At 38.2% G+C, this 23,616-nt stretch overlaps 1 protein-coding gene across 4 annotated transcripts in view; it reads right to left on the bottom strand.

Annotated features, from left to right (window-relative positions):
- Nucleotides 1–23,616, bottom strand: part of INPP4B (inositol polyphosphate-4-phosphatase type II B) — a 704,914-nt gene that overhangs the window by 435,101 nt on the left and 246,197 nt on the right. For 3 of the 4 annotated variants that reach the window (XM_040250456.1, XM_040250457.1, XM_040250454.1), the window contains exon 2: nucleotides 8,729–8,790. The gene's annotated coding sequence lies outside the window, so the exon portion shown is untranslated. Of the gene's footprint in view, nucleotides 1–8,728; nucleotides 8,890–23,616 lie in introns of those variants that run through there. The other variant, XM_040250455.1, reaches the window with a different exon arrangement.

The following is a 23,616-nucleotide window of genomic DNA, read 5'->3' as shown; positions in this document are numbered from 1 at the left end:
CACACATTCTACCTTAAAATATTTACTCAATAAAACTGCACTACAATAAGAGCAAACGATAGATACTCAAAAAAATAAAATTTAATTGTTAAATCTGAATTGGGAAGAATATCAACAAAAAAAAAACAAGGCTGAGTAGTGAAGTTCCAAGCCATTGTTCCACCTGCAAATTCATTTAGTTTCTCTGGTGCCTCTCATGCAACTAAAGAAATCAAAAATATGAGCTAATCTAGGATCAGCTAGAATATGTACGCATGCTGAATCACCTCAGTCATGTCTGATTCTTTGTAACCCTAGGGACTGTAGCCCGCCAGGTCCTCTGTCCATGGGATTCTCCAGGCAAGAATACTGGAGTGGGTTGCCGAGCCCTCCTCCAGGGGATTTTCCCAACCCAGGGATCGAACTCATGTCTCCTGCAGCTCTTGCATTGCAAGTAGATTCTTTACCACTGAGCCACCAGAGAAGCTTCTTTCAGCTAGAATATATGAAGGGTTATTACTGAGACAGTATGGAATTTAAGTATAGTTTCATGTGAAAGTAAGTCATTGATTTATGCCTGAATACTGAATAAATCTTTTTCCTTTCCCGTCTTTACAGTCTCAAGCTAAGGCTCTCCAACTTTTAGGGCTGTTTTCACTTCTCATGGAAGGAGAAGTAAGGAAAGAAAATATCATAATCATTAATGAATGTGACATGTATTTATTGAGAATCTGCTATATAGAATAACCTGTTTAAATGGAAAAGCTTTTTATATTCTGTCCAAAGTACTAATTTTCAGTCCTTAAATAGCATAAGCAATATAACATCCACCTCTTCACCCTCCTCTCCCTCCTCTCTCCAACCCCCTACTCCCCAAACCCCTCTCTTCCTCCCATGAACATTTTAGCACTTAATACTGCCTGGTTCCTTTCCCATTAGTGAACTCTCTGGGAATTTCTTCATCAATTATTTTCCTTTTGTCCGGCAAGTTCTTAAGTGTGTCTCTGTTTGACTTGACTATTTCTTGCTGTTGTTCTAGGGTCTTTTATAATTTAACTCTATGTTAGTAGTGTGCATATCTGAATCCCTCTCATGCCTGTATGCTTAGTTGCTTAGGCGTGTCTGACTCTGTGACCCCTTGGACTGCAGCCAGCCGGGCTCCTCTGTCCATGGGATTCTCCAGGCAAGAATACTGGAGTGGGTTGCTATGTCCTTCTCCAGGGGATCTTCTCCACCCAGGGACTGAACCCATGTCTCCTGTGTCTCCTGCATTGCAGCAGGATTCTTTGCTGCTGAGCCACCTGGGAAGGAATGGCATGTATTGTTACAGTAATTTAGCAGGAGTGACATAGCAAAGTGCTGACGAGAGCTATTCTGGACCCAGACTGCCGAGGTTCTGCACCTTTGGGATCTAGGGCAATTAACTAAATCAAACCATTCCTTAGTTTCCTCATCATAAGTTGGGAAAATGGTATTACCTGTTTAATGAATTGTGAAGAGGATTAAATAAATATATGCAAAATTTTAGGTATTGCATTTCTAGCAGAAATGGACCAAGGAAACTGAATATTATATGCCTCACTGATTACAAGTGGATACAAAAAGCAAGCTACTTGAGCATCTTGAAAAATAAATAAAAGCAGGAAAGTTGTGAGAGGGAACTAAAATGTAAAGACAGAAACTGCATGCGGTGACTTTTCATTTTCCCCCATTTTCTTTCAGTTCGGATCTGAAGGAAGTTCTTGTTTTTTGACATGAGCCAAAAAACTGTGGCAAGTTTAAAAGAATTTAAATCATATATGTATATTTTCAGAACACAATGTAATTAAACTAGAATTCAATAACAGAAAAATATCTAAAAAATATAAATATTAGGGAAATAGGTAACACACTCTTTATATAACCACTGGGCCAAAGAGGACATCACAAAAGTAATTAGAAAATAATCTGAATTATGAGAGTAAAGAATAATAATGAAATTTTGTGGAATGTACCCATGATAGAAGTACTTATAAAAATTTATTATATTAATATTAGAAAAGTTTCAAATCTATGATCCAAGTTACCTTAGGAAATTAGAAAGAGTACATTCTCATAAAACTAGTTTTCTAGTAAAAATAGAAAGACTACATTCTCCCATAAGGGAGGGAATAATACAAATTAAAGCAGAAATCAGTATGATTTAAAATTAAAACAATTGAAAAAAATTCAATAAATCCCAAAGATAAGTAAAACTGATAAACTTATCCAGATTGACCAAGACAAAAGAGAGAAGCTATACATTAGAAATACCAGGAGTGGAAAAGGAGACATCACTACAAATCAGAACTTAAATAATAAAGAGATATTCTGAATAATAGGAAAATAAATGTAACAATTAAACAAGGTCTCACTATATAGCAGAGTGAACTGTACTCAGTATATTGTAATAAACCATAATGGAAAAGAATCTGAAAAAGAATATATATGTGTATGTATAACTGAATCACTCTGCTATACACCAGAAAGTAGCACATTTTAAATCAGCTATAAAGTGTAATTATATAAAGTTGAACAAATTGCTTGAACAAAAACTGCCAAATCTCACTCAAGAAGAAATGTATAAGCTGAATAGTCCTGTACCTATTACAATACTTAGATTCATGTTTAAAAGCTACAAACGATACTCCAGGCTAGATGACTTTCCTGATGAGTGGTACTAAAAATTTGAAGAACAAATAATAAAAATCTACACAAACTCTTTGAGAAAACCCAAAATGGGGAATAATTTCCAATTTCTTTTATGAGGCCAGCATTATCCCAGTGCAAAATCAAAGATGCTATAAGAAAAGAAAAATACAGGAAAACATGCTCATGAAATTTGACTCAGAAAAAAAAAATATCAACCAAAGCTTAGCTATTACAGATCTAATTCAACAGTATATAAAAGTAGTTCATTCTAGAATGAATCAGTATACAGAGGGGTTTATCTAGGAATGCAACATTAAAAAATCGAATACATATGATCATCTCAAAGAGGCAAAAAAAGTAATTGACCAAAATTCAACATCCAGAAAAAAGAAACTCTCATTCAGAAAATTGTTTAATAAACAAACAAACAAAAAACTCTCAGCAACTTAAGAACGAAAGAGAAGAACTTTGATTATGGAAATCTACAAAAGTTTACAGTTACCATCATAACTAGAAAATAAAAGACTCAGTACTTTGATGCTAAGATCAGGAATAAGGTAAGAATTTCCACTCCCACCTTTCCTCTTCAATTTCACAGCAGAAGTCATAACTAAAGCAATAAGGCAAGGGGAAAACAAAAGACATACAAATTGGAAAGAAACAAATTTGCAGACAACATGATTGCCTGGGTAGAAAATAGCCAAAAATATATACCAAAAAAGCTAGAAAAATTTTTTATCAAAGTTGTGCAATATAAAGTCAATATACAAAAATCAATTGTCTACAAAATAGCTATGAAAATGGAAAAATAAACTTTTCAAAAGTACCATTTATTATAGGACCAAAACCAAAAAGTTAGATACAAAATCAAACAAAATGTGTACAGAATCTTTATGCTATAATCTACAGAACACTGATAAAAGAAATAAGACAAAATCAAACGAAGATATATATATATATGTATGTGTGTGTGTGTTCATCGGAGAAGGCAGTGGCACCCACTCCAGTACTCTTGCCTGGAAAATCCCATGGACAGAGGAGCCTGGGAGACTACAGTCCATGGGGTGGCGAAGAGTTGAACACGACTGAGCGACTTCACTTTCACTTTTCACTTTCATGCACTGGAGAAGGAAATGGCAACCCACTCCAGTATTCTTGCCTAGAGAATCTCAAGGACAGAGGAGCCTGGTGGGCTACTGCCTATGGTGTCGCACAGAGTCGGACACGACTGACGCGACTTAGCAGCCCCAGCAGTGTGTTCATGGACTGAGTCTCATGATTGTTAAGATGTCAGTTTTTTTCTAAACTGACCACTAGGGGCAGAGCTAGGCTACTGACTGCAAGGTACATAGCTGTCACAACTAATACATTAGAAAGGCAACTGGACTCATGGCTGATGTGACTGCAACCTGGTGCTCAATGGCCTAAATTCATACTACCAGTAACTCAGAAACCAGTGTGCAATCAAGCAGCAAACACTGTCAGAGTTCCAGTCCCTTGTTGAGCTGTTTGGTAAACGGTAACAAAAATAGAGTGGAGGGTAAAAGGAAAGAGCCGTTAATATACAATGTAGCTGGGCTCTCATTGGCGCTGTGTTCAGCGTCACATTATATACTAATAAATGGGCGACAAGGAACAGTGCCTGAACACAACATACAGCAAAACAGAAAGCAAAGTGGGTAAGATAATTATCTCAACAGATAACCTGCGACTGCTTCATGGAGGAGATGCTATTTGGCCAGACTTTAAGAGATTTATACACCAGAAAGGTAGGTACAGATAAAAGGGAAGGGAGGCAGGGAAGAGGGAGGGAAAATGAGAGAAAGTAAGGAAGAAAAATAGCGAAAGTGGAGGCAGTGCGAACAAAGACCTAAAGCTACCAATGTACAATATGCGTAAATAACAGGAAATTAGCTAGTCGGATGGGAGCAGAGTACATGGAGCAGCAACAGGAAGTGGGTTCACTATCATTGAATGCAATCATCCACAGGGAGGCATAACCACTTGTGTTTCCAATGTTAGACATGGTGTTTGTAAACCAGAAGACAGGGCAATCAGGGTTACCTACTTCCTGCCCTGTTAGTTCACTGCCTCACTCTAAGTAAACAAATACTAACTGAGCAACGCTTATGCCTATTACTAAACAAATAATAAATGAGCAACACAGAGTCAAAGTACTGTGAGTAATTCAGAAGCAATACGTCACTATACCCTTAAGTGGGATTTACAATCTGGACAGCAGAATCCAAACTACTCACAATTAAAAAAAAAAAAAATCATAACAAATAGCTCAGGTAAAAGAATTAATGAATCGGCCTTCTAGTCTTTGCCTCCAAGGAACAGAATCAATAAGCAATTTCTGAATCTATGGTATTGGCAATATTCTGTGCTAGATATTAAATGTACAGTCTCAAATTTAGTTTTGTTTCCTTTTCATTTTTTCTTTTTTTTCCCTTCTTTCTAGAACTGAAAGAAGTTCTCTAGAAGGTATCTAGTTAACTAGAAGTTATCTAGTCAGTGTGTAAGTCGAGACAAATGCTAAAGAAACCACATTGTAGAATGGATATTTTTAAAGGACCTCTTAAAATACCCATTTTTTTTAATGGGTAAACTGCGATTGAGAACAATTTGAAAATTTGTCCAGGGTCAGACAGAGAATGAGTTAGGGAGAAGGGATTTAACTCCAGTTTGAACACTTTAAAAACCCATTGTTTTTTATACTGAGCAAAATACAGTCCCTGAAAACAATTTAAAGAAATTAAAAGAATTGTCATTTAGTTGTGAAAATTCCTTCTGAAAAAGGAAACAGTGAAGTTTAATTTCATGCCAGAAAGCGTGTTCCCCAGGCACCAACTCAATCTAAAATAGGTGATTATTCAATCTGGCTGTAATATTACCCTCTCTGTTTTCCTCCCTGTTTTATGTTTTCATGTTAATCATTTTACTTTCTTTTCTTTTTTTAAGCCATATTCAATTAAGATTTCTAATTAGTTTTCAAATTTGAAACACATCTCTAGTAGAAAGCAAACGACAAGAGTAGTAATTAAGGGACAGCTGTCTCATCTTTCTGGGGATGAAACAAGGCTTTTTTGTTTCAAAGTTATAAATACTAGAGAAGTTTTCAAGATTTTTTTTTAAGAAATAGTTAACTGAGTAGTTAACTGAATTGAAAGATACTGAATTGACCTAAAAAAGTCAGTGTTCTTTCCAACACATGCTGAGAATCTTTCTTCTGGGATAACCTTAGGTTAACTCTAACACTATGAACTTTTATTGCTGCAAATACAGAATCTCCACATTTTATACAAAACCAATTATTTCTTTAGATTCTGAAGTAGGCACTAACCCAAGATATCTCCCTGACTTTTAAAATTATGTGACTTTTACAAATAAAGGAGCATAAGCACTTTCAGTGGAGAGGAATAAGATTCAGAGCAGCTAAGATGCAGATACTATACTTTGTGTGTGGTTTTCCTTTGATTTAAGAGAACAAATATTACTAACATTAACATTGAAAATTACTTCAGTTCAGTTCAGTCACTCAGTCGTGTCCGACTCCTTGTGACCCCATGAATTGTAGCACACCAGGCCTCCCTGTCTATCACCAACTCCTGGAGTTCACCCAAACTCATGTCCATTGAGTCGGTGATGCCATCCAGCCATCTCATCCTCTGTCGTCCCCTTCTCCTCCTGCCCCCAATCCCTCCCAGCATCAGAGTCTTTTCCAGTGAGTCAACTCTTCGCATGAGGTGGCCAAAGTATTGGAGTTTCAGCTTCAGCATCATTCCTTCCAAAGAAATCCCAGGGCTGATCTCCTTCAGAATGGACTGGTTGGATCTCCTTGCAGTCCAAGGGACTCTCAAGAGTCTTCTCCAACACCACAGTTCAGAAGCATCAATTCTTTGGCGCTCAGCTTTCTTCACAGTCCAACTCTCTCATCCATACATGACCACAGGAAAAACCATAGCCTTGACTAGATGGACCTTTGTTGGCAAAGTAATGTCTCTGCTTTTTAATATGCTCTCTAGGTTGGTCATAACTTTCCTTCCAAGGAGTAAGTGTCTTTTAATTTCATGGCTGCAGTCACCATCTACAGTGATTTTGGAGCCCCCCAAAATAAAGTCTGACACTGTTTCCACTGTTTCCCCATCTACTTCCCATGAAGTGATGGGACCAGATGCCATGATCTTCGTTTTCTGAATGTTGAGCTTTAAGTCAACTTTTTCACTCTCCTCTTTCACTTTCATCAAGAGGTTTTTAGTTCCTCTTCACTTTCTGCCATAAGGATGGATTACTTAGTAAGCTTTTACTCCAGTATTCCTTATTGGTACTTTCAGGTATTATTTTCACATACAAACTATAATCAGGATTTGAAGCAATTAACCATATAATTCAAGTCAAGAAAACTCTTCTGCCTGAAAAGCTAAACCACTGAAGCAGTTTGTTTGTTTGTTTTTTCCTGGCTTGAATTATCCAGATTCTAGAAAATTATTAAACACAACTTAATGTGCAAATCCATAAAACAGGTCAAGTTACCTAAAAGCAGGCCAGCCTCAGGAGTATAAGGAACCCCTTAAAATACATATTTCTAAGAAGAAACTTCTAAAACAGTTGCTAATGTAAACCTGGAAATAATGGTTAAGTAATAGCAAGTTCACTAAAGGTACACACACATACACAAACACATTCATATATGTATATACTACAGAACTTCCCAGAACCTATGTTGATGCATGATTAAAGCTCCTAAGAGTGGTACAGTATTCAGAAATTTTCAAACCTTTTTGATCTCAAATCATTTTATATAGAACAGATCATGGAACTAATATTCGGATTCACTAAGAAACTTATTATGCAGTTATAAGCTTTTTACGCTGTACACTGGCAAGAGATGTAGGAGGGTAGGGTTGGGTGGTAGATTCGAAAGCTTCTATTAATACACCCAGGGGACCAGAAGAAAGACCAAATGACGTAGGACAGAAATGCCAAGGGCAAAACGTGGTCAAGCAAAGCTGGTCTGAAGACACTTCTACCATAACCACTGAGACCCTATGGGACTAGGCTGATTGCCATAGTCATTCATTTTCCTTCTCTTTGGCTGCACCACAGGGGATGTGGGATCTCACTTCCCCGAGCCGGGATGGAACCTGTATCCCCTGTGCTGGAAGCATGGAGTCATAACCGCTGGGTCATCAGGGAAATCTCATTTTTCAACACAGCTTCATCTTCTGCTTCTCTCCACCTCCGTGACCTTCCTTAATCTTTGTCAGTTATGTTCTTTATTCGCTGCTGTTCTTTCTACCTGGGACTCTTTTCTTTATACTTCAGCTCTTAGCTTAACACCATCTTCCACAGAAACACCCTCTGTTTAGTCCATCTGTAATAGATTCCTCTCTTCTTTCCCAGTATTTTCCCTACAGAATCTCTCTTCAGTTATCACAGTTTTTATTTACATATTGACACTTGTTTATTTATTTCATATCATGTTCACAGGACTACAAGCACCATGAAGGCAGGAATAGACTATGCTTGTTTTGTCCAAATTTATGATCACCAAATACCTCATAGATGTGTATTTGCCATATAGCAGGCCTTTTATAAATATGTGTCAATTTAATAATAAATACTAATAATTAATTCCTACACATATCTCCCTGAGTGAAAGTTGCTCAGTTGTGTCTGACTCTTTGCGACTCTATGGACTATACAGTCCATGGAATTCTCCAGGCCAGAATACTGGAGTGGGTATCCTTTCCCTTCTCCAGGGGATCTTCCCAACCCAGGGACTGAACCCAGGTCTCCTGCACTGCAGGCAGATTCTTCACCAGCTGAGCCACAAGGGAAGGCCATGTCTCCCTTTGCCTGGCCTAATTGAAATCCTTAAAATTGATTTAATGTATACATAGAAATAAGTTCCTCTTTAGGATATAATCATCTATCTATAATACGCAGTCACACACATTCTAAAACATCAAACTTGCATTTTTGTAAAATATTTTTATAATGGGGGCTGTAGGTTTGAATAAATCATCAATCTAAATCAATATTATGGGTTGATTATTGAGAACCACACTCGTACCTGCTTTCTTGTATTCTTCAAATACTTCTACTCTTTATTACTGCCTTGCTGATTTCAGAGCTCTGCAAAGAACAAAAAGACAAATGTTAGGATTTGGTGTTTCACCAGGAACTCCTCTTTAAAAAAAAAAACTACTGGAGTATAGTTGCTTTACAATGTTTTGTTAATGTCTGCTATATGGCAAAGTGAATCAGATATACATACACACATATCCCCTCCTTTTTTGGATTTCCTTTCCACTTTGGTCACCACAGAGCACTGACTATACTTCCTGTGCTATACAGTAGGTTCTCATTCATTATCTGTTTTATACATAGTATCAATAATGCATATATGCCAATCCCAATCTCTCAGTTCATCCCAGGCCTTCCTTCCCCCTTTGGTGTCCATACATTTATTCTCTACATCTGTGTCTCTATTTCTGTTTTGCAAATAGCTTCATCTATAGGAATATTTAATAAAATATTTAATTTGCTTGTAATACCCATTATTCCAATCTTGAGGACTTATGATCACAAGATTCATGGAATACAGCTAGTTCTTATTTGTATTCAACTTAATCTGCTTCTTTCAGCTCACAGAGGTCTACAGGAAAGAAGTCCAGCTGACTCATTTATTTGCTTACATGCACCAAGTACTATTCTAAGTTTTTGGATCAACTCATTTATTCCTCATAACTACTGGGCAGGCAAGGGTTAACTCAGCAGGCTTGAGTTACTGAAATGCTACCCTTTCTAAAGGAAGGTCCTTCTTCAAAACTGGCCTTAGTCTAGCTCCTGGAAGATGACCTCTGAGCTCTTGGAATAGGCTGACTGATAAAGTCTCCATACGTGTTTCTACTGCTCTAGGTGGCCCAGATACATTTATGGTGAACACTTGTTTTTGCTTGAAGAGGGGTGGCTGAAATCTGAATAGTGAGGTCAGTCATCTGGTGCTTCAAGCTTCTGTGACTGACCTCTAATAAAACTCTAGACACCAGAGGTCAGCTGAGCTTCCCTGGCTGACCACATGTGACCAGTTCACACATGTGGTCACACATGGTGGCTGAGAGAATTAAGGGCAATCCCATGTGCCCTTAGGGGCTTCCCAGGTGACTCAGTGGTAAAGAATCTGCTTGCCAGTGCAGGAGGCAAAGGAGACATGGGTTCGATCCCTGGGTCAGGGAGATCCTCTGGAGTAGGACATGGTGACCCACTCCAGTATTCTTGCCTGGAGAATTGCATGGACAGAGAAGCCTGGTGGGCTACAGACCAGGGGATCGCAAAGAGTCAGACACAACTGAGCACGCACACACGCAGGTGCCCTTAAGACATACAACACCTCCTAGAACTAACACCAAAAAGGGATGTCATTTTCATCATAGGGGACTGGAATGCAGAAGCAGGAAGTCAACAGATACTCAGAATAACAAGGCAAGTTTGGCCTTGGAATACAAAATGAAGAAGGGCAAAGGCTAACAGAGTTTTGTCAAGAGAACATGCTGGTCACAGTGAACACCTCCTTCAACAAGGACATTACCAGATGGTCAATACCAATATCAGATTATGTTCTTTACAGCCAAAGATGAAGAAGCTCTCTACAGTCAGTAAAAACAAGATCTGGAACTTATTGTGGCTCAGATCATCGGCTCCTTATTGCAAAATTCAGGCTTAAATTGAAGAAAGTAGGGAAAACTACTAGGCCATTCAGGTATGATGTAAATCAAATCCCTTAGGATTAGACAGTGGAGGTGATGAATAGATTCAACGAACTAGATGTGGTAGACAGAGTGCCTGAAGAACTATGGATAGAGCTTGGTAACACTGTACAGGAGCCAGAGAAACCATTCCAAAGGAAAAGAAATGCAAGAAGGCCAAGTGGTTGTCTGAGGATGCTGTACATATAGTTGAGGAAAGAAGAGAAGCAAAAGGCAAGGGAGAAAGGGAAAGATATACTCAATTGAATGTAGAGTTACAGAGAATAGCAAGGAGAGATAAGAAGTCCTTTTCAAATGAACAATGCAAAGAAACAGAGAAGCAAAACAAAATGGGAAAGACTAGAAACCTATTCAATAGAACTGGAGATAGAAAGGGAACATTTCGTGCAAGGATGGGCACGATAAAGGACAGAGACAGCAACAGTCTCTTCTCTATCAGAAGAAGAGATTAAGAGGTGGCAAGGATACACAGAAGAACTAAACAAAAATGGTCCAAGTGAATCAGCTACACATACACACTGCTGCTGCTGCTGCTAAGTCACATCAGTCGTGTCCAACTCTGTGCGACCCCATAGATGGCAGCCCACCAGGCTCCCCATCCCTGGGATTGTCCAGGCAAGAACACTGGAGTGGGTTGCCATTTCCTTCTCCAGTGCTTGAAAGTGAAAAGTCAAAGTGAAGTTGCTCAGTCGTGTCCGACTCTTAGCGACCCCATGGACTGCAGCTTACCAGGCTCCTCCGTCCATGGGACTTTCCAGGCAAGAGTGCTGGAGTGGGGTGCCATTTACACATGCATCCCTTCATTTCTGGGTTTCTTTCCCATTAAGGTGACCACAGAGCATTGATTAGCGTTCCTTGTGCTATACCGTAGGCTCTCATTAGTTATCTATCATATACATAGTATCAGTAGTGTATATATGCCAACACCAATCTATGACTGTGAGTATAAGAGCTTTTCTGAATCTTGGGAACCCTCTAACAAATAATTGAGACTAAAGGTGGCCTTTGGGATCCCCAACAAACCACCCTGTGAGATACTATTACCCGTATAATATAGATAGTGAAGTGAAGTGAAAGCCGTTCAGTCTTGTCTGACTCTGCGATCCAATGGACTACGTAGTCCACCAGGCTCCTCTGTCCATGGAATTCTCCAGGAAAGAATACTGGAGTGGTTAGCCATCCTTCTCCAGGGGATCTTCCCAGGGATTGAACCTGGGACTCCTGCACTGCAGCCAGATTCTTTACTGAGCCACCAGGGAAGGAATTGGCAATGGACAATGAATTCTGAGGTAACCCAGAATTCCACAGCTAGTTTAAGTGTCAGTATTTAAATCTGAACCCAGTGATCTGGTTTAGGCATTTTACCACCACTATGACATGTGGTTTATCAAAATATTTATTAAGGGCTGTTCAATACGTGTATCAAAAAATGCCACCTGGTTCTTTTTCTTATTTTGTTATCAAGGATGATAATTTTCAAATTGTAAATGTACCATCAATTACCAAATTTCATTTTATCTGTCAACAAAAGAGCAATAACTTTTACTGAGTTAAAGTTGTACTTTCTGCTGTATTTTATTCAAAACAAACTTTCTCCCAGTCATGTCAACAATGCAGACGTGATGTTAAGATTTTCTCACTCACAGCCTCATATATTTCTTCTATATGGTTTTTAATACAGGGGGATGAAAACTACAGAGTTAGCTTTAAATCAAACACCAGGTTTTATTTAATTTGGGGAAAACAAAACACCTTATCACGGTTTTTCTTAAGATTTATAATATTTTGAGTCTAAGAGATCCAGAATTGCCTTGAAGTGTTAGAAAAAATAGTTTCACAACAGGAGAAAGCATGAAACTAATCAGTTGCTATTAAAGAAAATGTAAACCATCTACTGATTTCTAAATACAATGGATTAAAATAATATATGCCAGTTATGTATAAAAGTTATGAGTTCACTATATTAAGCTTGCTTCAGGTAGACTCTGGAGAAAACACTTTGGTCTAGTTCATCATTTTCATCAGGTGTGTGAAGTAGCTTTATTCATTTGACTTACTCTAACACTGGAAAAAAACCCATAATTAATTATCTTATCTTTTTAAATGCACCTAAACTAAGCATTGGACACTGTTGTACACATAAGGATTCCTGTGTTTTGTTCTTACCACTCAGACTGCACATCTCTTGATGTTCTGAAGTGTCACAACAATCGCAAAAGTAAGGAGTCTACCTTGCAGTGTGGATGTTCAGAGGCCAGTGTAGACTCAGAGTGTCCAAACAGTCCTTAAAATAACTTCCAAAAGTACAAGAAAGAATGCAGGGGAAGGGCAATCCCTCACATAGTGATGATGAAATACATGGAACGTAAACTGGATAACTGTGAAAGTGCAAAGAATAAACGCTTAAGATGCAAAAGTATCAATGGTGTTATGTGAGCCTGAGTCTTTCATACTTGCTTTGTCCCCTTTATTTTGTTATTTATTACTTCTCAGCTCCCATCACGAAACAAGAACTAATTTACCCAAACCCACCAAGGTGTTGGGTTGTCTTAAATAAATATCCCACACAGTGAATGCAAACAAAAGCCCTATTTAACACTTATTGCCTTCACAATAAATGATCAAGTAGAATGCTGGCCTTAATTAGGACATAAAGTTTTCTTTAGAAAATAGAGAATTCTATCTTAGACAACTTCAACTAAATATTCAACTAAATTGAATATTATTGACTAACAATAAATTAGGCAATATTTTTAAAATGGTGTAGCCTCTGTTGGGCTCTACCTTATGCTTCCTGGGTTCCTATATTCATCCCCTGTGGCCCTAAATGGGGCAGGCTCTCATGACTCACATTTTCCCTCTACTCAGGAGTTCTGGTGTGATGGGGATATAGCCAAAGTCAGAGCTGGATAGCTGCCTTTTCCACATTGCCCCATGAAAGCATGCTGGGCTTGAGATGCCTCATTGTTGATCTCAGACAGCCTGATGACTGAGTCTGTGTGGGACAAGAGTCCCATCAGTGAGAGGTTTGGGGATATTATGCCAAAGGCAAGAGCTAAGTGGGGTGGGGTTTAGAAAGGACTAGGAAGAGATGACATATATGTCAGAATGTTGTATAGTATGGAGATCCTCTCTGCTTCTGAAAAAGCTCAACTATTTGTCCCCTAAAAGATCCAGCAGTTAAAACCTATTTCACAGATATTGTATATAACATACACACACATATATATACATACATAGTAGAATTACTAGAATCTATCAGTCTCTGAAATAGATGTGAAAATTTAACCCTATCTCAAAAGTAGACTTTTTAAAAATTAAATTTTAATGAAAGGATAATTTACAATACTGTGCCTCCCTCTTAAACCTTCCTGCCACCTCCCACATCCCACCCCTCTGGGTTGTCACAAAGCATTGGATTTGAGCTCTGTGCATCATACAGCAAATTCCCACTGGCTATATAACTAAAAGCAGACTTTTAAAATCTTACTTTAGGTCTTCAATTTCCACCCCTTACTGTAAAAACAAAAAAGGATTTATAATAGCTAAAAATGAGATTATTCTCAAGTGCTGACAATCATCACATCAACTAAAAAACTACAAACAATTTTCTACAAGAATTTAGAAAATGACTTAAGAAAAGTCTCAGGATACAAGATAAATTTGCAATAATAACTTCAATATAACAGCAATAAACAGAAAGTAAATTTTTTTAAAATAAATAAATGCAACTCCCAGTGGCATCAACCATCCTGACTCACTACAGCAGTAACAATGAAACCAACAAAGTACTTATGAATAACTCTGTAAAAAAAAATTATTAAAAGCTATAAAGGAAATAAGGAACTATAACACATGCACGAGTAGCAAAGTACTTACAACAAAAATATCACTACTCCTGAAATTAATTTATATTTTTAGCGTAATTCAAATCAAAATTCTAGTAGGGGTAATTTTAGAAAGTTTTCACAGACTCTAAAGTTTACTTGAAGAAAGAGTCATGGATCATAAAGAAAATTTTGAGTATAAATATTAATGAGATGTTTTGTTCTAGCTAATGATAAAACACATTGTTGTGACACAACATTTAACATGGTACAGAACTGGCTTAGAAATTGACATGTAAGATATCCCAGAAACATCCTATTTTATGCATTTATTCAACATATATTTAATGCCTGTCATATGCCAAGCACTATGCTAGTTATTGAAAGGAAAACACAATTCCTGCCCTCAGAAAATTTGAAGAAGGGAAAACTAGCTATTTTCATTTTGATAGAAATTGATACAAATGGGCATAGGACCTTATAAATGCGTATAGAAAAGAAATCTAATAAAATAGACACCACTAATTAAGGAAAAAGAAATTGTTTAATAAGTAATGTTGAGATAATTGCCTATCTTTTGAAACAAAAATCTAATATGTCCCATTAGATATAGATATAAGTTGCAAACATATGGAACTAAATACAAATGAAATGCAACATAAAAAATAAATGAAAATGGAATTGATTATTTATATGTCTCTTTGGAGAGGGCAAGTCTACTTCTGAAGGATATAAGTGCTAAAAGAAATTAGAAAGAATAAGACAGGTTGATTGGACTATGTGAAAAAACTTCCCTAGGTAAAAAACATAAAAAGAAAAAATTAAAAAGCAAAGCAGATGTGAAATTATTTGCAGCAAATACAATACATCAAAATCTATTTTATATAAATACTAAATACCAAAATCAAAATGAAGAAAGAGCTCATTAATGAACATATGGAAAAATGTTCAACTTCAATAGTACTCAAGGAAATAACCATTAAAACAATGATCGACAATATTTCATCTAACAAATTGGCAATGAAGAGAAAATGTTCATCTATGGTGCCATTTTGAAATTGTTTTGAATACCACTTTTCTAAAACCTGTAAAAGCTCTAAACGTATTCTTATCCTATTGCAGAAAATCTTGAAAGAATTCTCACTATATAAAATTCATACCAGATGCTCATTGCAGGCACACTCTATTTGAATATCCACTAATCCATAGCACCATTTAGATAACTGCTAGTCAAATATTCATCATCCTATCGCAGGTACCATACCCAATTCTGAGGAGGCATCAAGAAATGTCTTGAATATTGAATAGATGACCTAATGGGTTTATTTCTTCATCATTAAAATAAATTAAAGTGGGACTCTGGATTCTCAAAAAAGTTTTCATAGTCTTTGATCTCAGTTCAGTTCAGTCGCTCAGTTGTGTCTGACTCTTGTGACCCCATGGACTGCAGCCTGCCAGGCCTCCCTGTCCATCACCAACTCCCAGAATTTACTCAAACTTATATCCATTGAGTCAGTGATGCTGTCCAACCATCTCATCCTCTGTTGTCCCCTTCTCCTCCCACCTTCAATCTTTCCCAGCATCAGGGCCTTTTCAAGTGAGTCAGTTCTTCGCAATAGTTGACCAAAGTATTGGAGTTGCAGCAACAACATCAGTCCTTCCAATGAATATTCAGGACCAATTTCCTTTAGGATTGACTGGTTGGATCTCCTTGTAGTCCAAGAGACTCTCAAGAGTCTTCTCCAACAACACAGTTCAAAAGCATCAACTCTTCAGTGCTCATCTTTCTTTATAGTCCAACTCTCACATCCATACATGACTACTGGAAAAACCATACCTTTGACTAGATGGACCTTTGTTGGCAAAGTAATGTCTCTGCTTTTTAATATGTTGTCTAGGTTGTTCATGGCTGCAGTCACCATCTGCAGTAATTTTGGAGCCCAAAAAAACAGTCTGTCACTGTTTCCATTGTTTCCCCATCTATTTCCCATGAAGTGATGGGACCGGATGCCATGACTTAGTTTTCTGAATGTTGAGTTTTAAGTCAAATTTTTCACTCTCCTCTTTCACTTTCATCAAGAGGCTCTTTATTTCTTCGCTTTATGCCATAAAGGTGGTGTCATCTGCATATCTGAGGTTATTGATATTTCTCCTGGCAATCTTGATTCCTCCTTGTGCTTCATCCAGCCCAGCATTTCTCATGATGTACTCTGCATATAAGTTAAATAAGCAGGGTGACAATATATAGCCTTGACATACTCCTTTCCCAATTTGGAACCAGTCTGTTGTTCCATGTCCAGTTCTAACTGTTGCTTCCTGACCTGCATATAGATTTCTCAAGGTCAGGTAGTCTGGTATTCCCATCTCTTGAAGAATTTTCCAGTTTCCTGTGATCCACACAGTCAAAGACATTGGCATAGTCAAAAAAGCAGAAATAGATGTTTTTTCCAGAACTCACTTGCTTTCTTGATGATACAGTGGATGTTGGCAATTTGATCTCTGGTTCCTCTGCCTTTTCTAAGTCTAGCTTGAACATCTGGAAGTTCACAGTTCATGTACTATTGAAGGCTGGCTTGGGGAATTTTTAGCATTACTAGTGTGTGAGATGTGTGCAATTGTGTGGTAGTTTGAGCATTGTTTGGCACTGCCTTTCTTTGAGATTGGAATGAAAACTGAGCTTTTCCAGTCCTGTGGCCACTGCTGAATTTTCCAAATTTGCTGGCATATTGAGTGCAGCACTTTCATAGCACCATCTTTTTGGATTTGAAAGAGCTCAACTGGAATTCCATCAGCTTCACTAGTTTTGTTTGTAGAGATGCTTCCTAAAGCCCACTTGACTTCACATTCCAGGATTTCTGGCTCCAGGTGAGTGATCACACCACCATGATTATCTGGGTCATGAAGATCTTTTTTGTACAGTTCTTCTGTGTATTCTTGCCATCTCTTCTTAATATCATCTGCTTCTGTTAGGTCCCTAACATTTCTGTCCTTTATCGAACCCATCTTTACATGAAATTTTCCCTTGGTATCTCTAATTTTCTTGAAGAGATCTCTAGTCTTTCCCATTCTGTTGTTTTCCTCTACTTCTTTACACTCATCACTGAGGAAGGCTTTCTTATCTCTCCTTGCTATTCTTTGGAACTCTGCATTCAGATGCTTATATCTTTCCATTTCTCCTTTGCTTTTCACTTCTCTTCTTTTCACAGCTATTTGTAAGACCTCCTCAGACAGCCATTTTGCTTTTTCACATTTCTTTTCATGGGGATGGTCTTGATCCCTGTCTCCTGTACAATGTCACAAACCTCCATCCACAGTTCTTCAGGCACTCTATCAGATCTAATCCCTTGAATCTACTTCTCATTTCTACTGTATATTCGTAAGGGATTTGATTTAGGTCATACCTGGATGGTCTAGTGGTTTCCCCTACTTTCTTCAATTTAGGTCTGAATTTGGCAATAAGGAGTTCATGATCTGAGCCACAGATCATGAGTCAGCTCCTGGTCTTCTTTTGCTGACTGTATCAAGCTTCTCCATCTTTGGCTGGAAAGAATACAGTTAATCTGATTTCAGTATTGACCATCTGGTGATGTCCATGTGTAGAGTCTTCTCTTGTGTTGTTGGAAGAGGGTGGTTGCTATGACCAGTGTGTTCTCTTGGCAAAACTCTTAGCCTTTGCCCTGCTTCATTCTTTACTCCAAGGCCAAATTTGCCTGTTACTCAAGGTCTTTGATCTAGTAATTCTAATTCTGGGTTTCTATCTAGGGAAAGTGAAAGTGAAGTCGCTAAGTCATGTCCGACTCTTTGCGACCCCATGGACTGTAGCCCACCAGGCTCCTCAGTCCATGGAATTTTCCAGGCAAGAGTACTGGAGTGGGGTGCCATTTCCTTCTCCAGAGGATCTTCCCAACCCCGGGATCGAACCTGGGTCTCCCACACTGCAGGCAGAAGCTTTACCCTCTGAGCCACCAGAGGGCTCAAGTAATCCTAAATGGGGAGGGGCAGGGAGAAAAGGTGTATACATAAAGAATTACCACAATAGATAAAACGTAGAAATTGCCTAAATATTCAAGTATAGAGGAATCTTTATAAATATTGTGTTATTTTAATTTGGTGGAATAGTATGTCACCATTAAAAAGAAGAGTTTAGAATTCAGGTTTAGAAAGATTTATGCAAAATATTAAAACTGGAAAGCAAGTTTTAAAGTTACATATCTTGTATATCAGTGGTACCCAAACTTTTTGGCACCAGGGGCTGGTTTCATGGGAGACAAATTTTCCATGAACTAGGGGGTGGAGGACGGAAGCTGAAGCTCCAATACTTTGGCTACCTGATGCAAACATCCAATTCGTTGGAAAAGACCGTAATGCTGGGAAAGACTGAGGGCAAATGAAGAAGAGGGTGTCAGAGGATGAGACGGCATAACCGAACAATGGATATGAATGTGGGCAAACTCCAGGAGATGGTGAGGGACAGGGAGGCCTGCCATGCTGCAGTCCATGGGGTCACGGAGAGGCAGACACGATTGGGCAACTGAACAGCAACGGGGGGTGGGAGATGGTTTGGGATGACTTAAGTGCCTTACATTTATTGTGCACTTTGCTTCCAGTATTATTACATCATCCCCACCTCAGATTATCAGACATTAGATCCTAGAGACTGGGAACCCCTGTACAGGTATCCTGTAGTAGGTAAGACTGAGCATAAAATCCTATCTTCATTAACAGTATCTCCATGAACAACTTAACCTCTTCAAGTCTCAGTTTTCTTATCTATAAAATGGGACAGTAGTAACAATACTGTCTATTTAAAAGTCTTATTTTTAACTAAATTCAAATTAGATAATTCAAAGTGTTAATATCAAATATTACATAACACATATTCAGTAATCACAGATATAGCTTTTATTTGAAGTATTAAACAAAACTAAAACATATGCACACCAGAAAGTCCATATGCTAATACAGCAATACATTGGCAGCAATTACTGTGTGATGGATTTGGCTGTTTACTACCTTTGGAACATCTCTCCTACACTTCGGAAATGTTCACATTACATGTTTACACATCACAATGATGGATGCCCCAAAGCCACTTTGCAGTCTTCTTTACAAGTTACAAGTCTAAGTGATCCATGAATGATACTTGGTGAGAATGCTAGGGTGAAAGCCTGTGATGAAGGCTTTTCTGATAACACACCCTTGTACAAGGCTTCCATTTTTTAATTTATTTTTAAACAAAGTATAATTTACAATGTTGCATTCATTTCTGGTGTACAGCAAAACTATTCAGTTATATATTCTTTTTCACAGTCTTTTCTATGTTACTTTAGTATAAGATATTGAACATAATTCCCTGTGCTATATAGTAGGTCCTTTTAAATCTATTTTATATATCATAGTGTGTATCTGTTAGTCCCAAACTCCCAATCCATCCTTCCCTGACTTCGTCTCCCCTTGGCAACCACAAGCCTGTCCTTTATGTCTGTGAATCTGTTTCTGTCTCACAGATAAGTTCATTTGTATGACATTATAGATTCCACACATTAAGTAATATCATATGATATTTGGCTTTTGCTATCTGGCTTACTTCACTTAGTATAATAATTTCTAGGTCCACCTATGCTGCTGTAAATGGCATTATTTTTTTTCTTTTAATGGCTGAGTAATATTCTGTTGTACACATATACCACATCTACTTAATCCATTTGTCTATTGATGGGCACTTAGGTTGCATCTATGTCTTGCAATGAACACTGAGGTGCATGTTCAGTTCAGTTCAGTTCAGTTCAGTCCAGTCACTGAGTCGTGTCTGAGTCATTGTGACCCCATGAACCACAGCACACCAGGCCTCCCTGTCCATCACCAACTCCCAGAGTCCACCCAAACCCATGTCCATTGAATTGGTGATGCCATCCAACCATCTCATCCTCTGTCATCCTGTTCTCCTCCTGACTACAATCTTTCCCAGCATCAGGGTCTTTTCTAATGAGTCAACTCTTCACATGAGGTGGCCAAAGTATTGGAGTTTCAGCCTGAGCATCAGTCCTTCCAATGAACACCCAGGACTGGTCTCCTTCAGAATGGACCAGTTGGATCTTCTTGCAGTCCAAGGAACTCTCAAGAGTCTTCTCCAATACCACAGTTCAAAAGCATCAGTTCTTCAGCGCTCAGCTTTCTTCACAGTCCAACTCTCACATCCATACATGACCACAGGAAAAATCATAGCCTTGACTAGATGGACCTTTGTTGGCAAAGTAATGTCTCTGCTTTTCAATATGCTATCTAGGTTGGTCATAACTTTTCTTCAAAGCAGTAAGCGTCTTTTAATTTCATGGCTGCAGTCACCATCTGCAGTGATTTTGGAGCCCCCCAAAATAAAGTCTGACTTTCCAGTCCCACTGGTTCCCCATCTATTTCCCATGAAGTGATGGGACCAGATGCCATGATCTTCATTTTCTGAATGTTGAGCTCTAAGCCAACTTTTTCACTCTCCTCTTTCACTTTCTAGGAGTCCTCAAATTTTTTGGAAAAGGATGTATTAGTCATTAAAGAGAAGATGACGTGTTAAGAAAAAGAAGAATCTCTGACCAATTAACATATCTTGAGCAGTTAACAGCATGCAGTTCACACGCATATCTCAGAATCTCAAGCTAGAAAGGGACGACAAAGATCACTGTGGAAAAACTGTCAGGTAGTCTTGCCACCCATCTGTCATCTGAAACACGTCTACCCCACCTCCTGACCAAGTTATCACAATCATCGATACTGAGTTTAGTAGTTCGCTGCCTCAGGAAGAAAATATCAGTAATTCTGTCTCTAGTTATTGTTGACCATTAGAAAGCTCTTCTTTAAAACGGAATCAAAATATATTTATTTACAAAAGTTTCTTTTTTTTTTTTTACCCTCTGAGTACATCTCCAACATCTGAGAATTCCTTATACTCCCATCCTGGATATGCAATACAATGCCTTAAAATAACTTTATAGCAACCCAACTCAAAAGACTTTTGTATCTACTGCACACACTTGATACTTTGATTCTGTGTCAGTCTATCATTCCCTTCTCCTCCAAAGCAGAGATATGAATTGCTAGATCATAGAAACTGTCTCTTCTCTCTCTTCAGATCACAAACTCATCATTTCTTTGACTTCCATCAGAGGAAAACTAACTTGTACTGGGCCATTGTTTTAAAAGAAATTTGGAACCCAATACAAAATTCACACATTATTGTTTTGGAAAAGAAAATATTTCTACTTCTTTGTTTTTCTTGAAGAAGCTAGGCAAAATGAAATAGTAAAAACCATTCAAAACTAGGAATCTGGCAATACAGATTCTAAGTCTTGGTTCTGCTAACAAATCCTGTATCATCTATAAAATCCAGCTCCTTCCATCCCTTAAGGGATAATTTAGATTCTTAATATCTAATGACTGGATTTCTAATAAAGAATTAGATCTCTAAGTTATTACCAGATTAAGTAAATTTAAAATAAAACTACATTGCATTTGTATTTAAGATTTCCTTTTAACCTAAAGAAAAATATTAAATGGGACTGGAATCAAATGCACATAACCATTAGTTATCCATCTGATCACCATCAGGTATGCATTTTGTGTGTGTGTGTTCTTGGAAACTGACAGCATCAACAGATAATTGTATTCAGAAGATGTGATATATATAACCACATTACTCAGACATAACTAATGGAATGTTATTCAGCCATAAAAAACGCATACTGCCATTTTGCAGTAACTTGGATGGACATAGAAAGTATTGTTCTTAGTGAAGTAAGTCAGAGAAAAACAAATAACTTCATGATATCACTTATATATGGAATCTAAAAGTAATACAAAGGAGTATATACAAAACAGAAAAAAATTCATAGATATAGAATCAAACTTGTGGTTCCCAAACGAAAGAGGGAATGGGAGAGGAATAAATTAGAGGTATGAGATTAATAAACTACATATAAAATAGATAAGCATCAAGGATATACTGTATAGCACAGGGAAATCACACCTGATATCTTTTAATACAGGCTTCCCTGTTAGCTCGGCTGGTAAAGAATCCACTTGCAGTTCGGGAGACCAGAGTGCGATCCCTGGGTTGGGAAGATCTCCTGGAGGAGGGCGTGGCAACCCAATCCAGTATTCTTGCCTGGAGGATTCCATGGACAGAGGAGCCTGGTGGGCCACAGTCCATGGGGTCACACAGAGTCTGACAGAACTGAGTGACTAAGCACAGAGAGCACATCTTTTAATACATCAGAAATGGAATATAATCTGCAAAATTGCTGAATCACTATTCTATTCACCTGAAACTAACACATTATTATAAATCAACTAGGTGTCAATTTAAAAATGTTATTGACTCCTTGATCCAATTTTTGGCTGAGGCGGGTAGGGAAGGAGTCCTGTTTTTATAAAGCCCTTCAGGACCCGGGCTAAGACAGACCTCACCATCTTTCAAGCAAGTGGCTTAGTCACCCTGAATATGGAATTCCAGCAGGGAGACTAGGGAAAGAGAGAATGAGGATCACCAGAGAGCCCTATATGAGCCCGGTCTGTACGCTCACATTATGTGCCTGAGGGCAAGACAGCTTGAGCAGCCATAACACTACTCCTTTCTAAGGAACCAGGATCTCTGATGAACAATCGGTCATCTCCATGACAACCCAGTATAAAGATTTTGTGGGTTTCAATTAGACCAAGGCAGTTGACAAATATTTGTCTATACTGATGCCAGAGGCTAAATAATGAAGTAGAGAAAACGAATGATTTGGTATTGCGGGCTTTGGTAAAACTGGCATCACAAACAGGGGAAGATGAGGATAATCAGAATGTGGTGATTATCATCTGCAAGCCCTTCACAAAGGACAGACAACAGAGGTCCAGGACCAAAGCAGCTCTGGATGAGAAACGTCAGAAATGTCTCTGACATTTTATGACATATTCTAATATGACATAGAAGTCATATGAGAAAAGAGAATTAGTAGGATTGTTATTTTCAATCCTATAACTGAACTGCGGTTTTTTAGACGAGTACTTCTATGCCATGGTACAGAGGTCTAGTTGTCAGGGATTGGACGACAGACAGGGGAGGTACAGTCCCTCATTTTGCCAGTGTAAAGCAATCACTACATTTTTCTTAAAGCAGGGCCAGCCAGATTAAAACCTTTAAAAGTCCTGAACTTCAAAAACATTACCATGTACCATCTCCTACCTTGAAGTGAAAGTGAAAGTCGCTCAGTCAGAGTCGCTCAGTCCTGTGGGGCTCTTTGCGACCCCATGGGTTTATACAGTCCAGGGAATTCTCCAGGACAGAATACTGGAGTGGGTAGCCTTTCCCTTCTCTAGAATTCCCCTGC

Source organism: Oryx dammah, unplaced genomic scaffold (assembly GCF_014754425.2).
Source record: "Oryx dammah isolate SB20612 unplaced genomic scaffold, SCBI_Odam_1.1 HiC_scaffold_12, whole genome shotgun sequence".
NCBI classification, from domain to species: domain Eukaryota; kingdom Metazoa; phylum Chordata; class Mammalia; order Artiodactyla; family Bovidae; genus Oryx; species Oryx dammah.
The sequence above is the reverse complement of the archived record's forward strand: the minus strand, read 5'-3'. Positions and strand labels throughout refer to the sequence as shown.